Below are 3,031 nucleotides of genomic sequence, written 5' to 3'. Positions count from 1 at the left end.
TATTAATGGCTTGAGCTCCCACTGGTCCTTATTAGCAAGAAGGGTCAGTTTTCCCCGCTGAGTATGACCTGGTCTGGGGCCGGTCTCATTCCCACATCCCAGACAGAATAGTGGACGATGAGACGCCTGGCCTGTCCTCCACGCCTGTCATCACTTCCAGCTGGACACCACTCTGCTGCCATCCACTCTGCAAGGTGCCCGAGTGGCAGGCGCTGGCCCGGGCCACGTTCCCGCCTCCGTTAGCTCAGCCTGCGCGCGCCGCCTCCCCCAGGACGCCCACCCCCATCCCCGGCTTTGCGGACCAGGCCGCAGCCAGGCCCCCTGAGCGCCGCTGGCCCTGCAGCTGAGCTAGGTCCGGTTCCAGGCCTGGTCCTCTCCCTTCCCCCCAGGGGCCTTGGGCTGGTTGGTGCCCCTCCCCCGGGCTCTGAGCCCCTACGGAAGGAACTGTGTTTAAAGTCAAACGGAAAGCCACCCTGGTCCCCTTGTATTTAAGAGGCTCGGGTGACCCAGTGTTTAAAAGTTCTTTTCCAAGGAGGGCTGCTGCCTCTGCCCCACGAGGTGGTGGTGGCTGAGATCAAGTAAGTAACGTTTCAAAACCCGCCGGGCCCTGTTTGAGCCCTGGCGCCAGCCTGCGCGGGAGAAACTCAGCTTCGCCGCGTCTCACTGACCTCCCCAGCTCGCTCCGCGTCCAGCTTGCTCTGTCCCCACCTCCTGTTCTTCCTGTCACCGTCCTCGCATCGTCTTAGTGAGGTTCTTGCGAACTCCCCCCTGCGCTGACGCAGTAGCTTCTCACCTGCTTTACACACCTGGATTCTCTGCCCTGTGCCCTTCCCCGTCCTGCCAACGCCGGCTCGAGCGGACCACGCCTGGGCAAGTGCCAGGAAAGGGTCCACCGACCCCGCAGCCGGAGTCTATATTCTCGGACCCTACATACCAAAACGTTTAAGTGAGTGGAACTTAGAAGATCGTCAAGTCACTTTAGAGGGGGGACTGTGCCTTATCTGTCCTTTCCGCTTAGTTTTCGCCTAGAGGACCAGCAAAACGGCCCGCGCAGCGCAGGCGTCTGAGAAGCTAGCCGGCGGGTCAGCAGGCTGGTGACCCAGGGAGGGGCTGGCGTGGCGGTTCAAGCGCAAGGGTAGTCTGGAGGCGGAATCCCTTCTTCCTTGGGGGAACCTCAGTCTCTGGTCTGAAGACCTTCAACTGATTAGTTAAGGCCCACCCACAGAGGAAGAGTAATCTGCCTTGCTCAGAGTACACTGATTTAAAAGTTAATCTCACCAAAGAAACAAAACAAATAATAGCAACAGCCTTCACAGCAATGGCAACATCCAGAATCTAAAGTGGTGTTTGACCAAAACCTGGCCACGATCGCCTTGCCAGGTTGACACATAAAGTTAACCCTTGCTCCAAGTGAAGATGGGTGTCCACAGGGGCCCCATGTCCTACTAGCGTAGGAGGGACTGTCCGTTTGCTGAGTCTGTATTGCTAATATTCAAGTGTGGGGTGAATTCCAGCCCCAGACAGCGGCCAGCGTTGCAGGCTGGACCTGGCCTTTTCCTCGGTGGCCTTTGGCCACCTGTGCCCACTCCATGCTGCCCAGGCTCCCCCAGTGCCCAGGGCGTCTGCTTTCCCGCTTGACGCCCGTCTTCGTGGGAGGCGCTAAGTGCGTGCTATCTGTAAACAGACCTTAGACTTAGGACATCTTGACATCTGATCTCCAATAAATTTCCTCTAGAACCACACCAGAGTGACGAGAACATAGTGTAACCTGGCCGTTTTCCCAGCACCTCTGAGCGAGCGCCGGGTCGGCCCCACCCCGCAAGCGCCTCCCTGGGGAGCCTCCGCTTCCCTCACACCCATCCCGGGGGGCTGTCAGCTCTTGTCACCCTGCAGGCTCCTGAGATCAGCCAAGCTCGCCCTGGAGCATCGGAGCACAGCTAACCTAGAGACTGTCGTTTCTCATGCCCTTCCTTGGGCTGGCGGCTGGCCCGAGAGGGTCACAGCATGGTAAGGAAACATAAGGCCAGTCTTGGGTGTTCTTGCTCCTGGCTCCGCTCGGCCTGACAGTCCTCAGCCCTTTCCTTGGTCACAGCCACACTGCTGGGGCCCAGCTCCTTCTTCCCCAGGCGCCCCCCGAGCTCCATCCTGCCTTTGCCCCCCACCGCAGGCACAGCATAGAGGGACAGGTGCGTTTCCGTCATCATCGCCACCACTTGCACGAGAATTCCTTTGCCTCCAGGGAAACGGGTCGCTTACCGCGAAGCAGCTCTGCCACCGAGAAGCTCATCGAATTATCTGGCCCCCCAGAACAGAGGAAGAAAGAGCCCCAGGATTGATTTAGACCTCCGGAAAACTGATCCCCGTTTAAAAATGGCTCATTTGTCCCCGGCCCGGGGTGATGACAAGGCCCGTGGGTCGTGCTCCGTGAGCACTGGAGAAGGCCCTGGGCGCAGGCCACAGGAAGCTGACATCCTGTCAGGGGGGCCCAGGAAGGCTCCTGGGGACCGGCCTCAGGCATGAGTCACACTGCCAAGCCAGACCCAGGTAGGTGACAGGATCAGAGCCACTCTGACTCACCGCCCGCCCTCTGTGGGCACAGGGTGCCTCCAGCCCAGCCGGGTGGGAGGATGAAAATGGGCCGTGAACACTGAGGGGGCGCCGCCAGCCTCAGTCCCCAGTTCTCCAGAGAAGAGGGAGGTTTTGATTCTAACTTCTTTTGCAGCTCAAAATGCTGCTGGATATGTAAATCGAGTTTGAAAGCCTTACCTATAATTTCCAAATTGCTAAGAACATATTTGAATCACAGAAGAAGGAAACAACAGCCCAGCGTCTCTGGCACCTTTATGAGAGAGAGTGTCCCACAAGCAGCTAAAAGACTTTTTCATTTAATCTTTCAAAGGAATAGAATCGGATTAATCAGCCATGGAACGCCGTTCTGTTATGAAAATTGATTTTTAAGGAGGAAAAACAAGCCGGAATTTTATTCCTCAGTCTCCAGCCATTAGTGAGCACCCGGGAGCGAATGCCATGA

The 3,031-nt window shown here is 57.5% G+C and overlaps 1 long non-coding RNA gene across 1 annotated transcript in view; it reads right to left on the bottom strand.

Moving 5' to 3' along the window:
- The window catches only part of LOC111730351, a 9,378-nt gene extending 7,030 nt beyond the window's left edge, over positions 1-2,348 (bottom strand). Inside the window, exon 1 of the long non-coding RNA XR_002776645.1 lies at positions 2,257-2,348. This is a non-coding gene — a long non-coding RNA (uncharacterized LOC111730351). The remainder of the gene's footprint in view (positions 1-2,256) is intronic.
- Positions 2,349-3,031: the final 683 nt, after the last annotated feature.

This window comes from Pteropus vampyrus, unplaced genomic scaffold (assembly GCF_000151845.1).
Source record: "Pteropus vampyrus isolate Shadow unplaced genomic scaffold, Pvam_2.0 Scaffold308, whole genome shotgun sequence".
NCBI lineage: Eukaryota > Metazoa > Chordata > Mammalia > Chiroptera > Pteropodidae > Pteropus > Pteropus vampyrus.
This window is presented reverse-complemented; position numbering and strand designations above follow the sequence as displayed.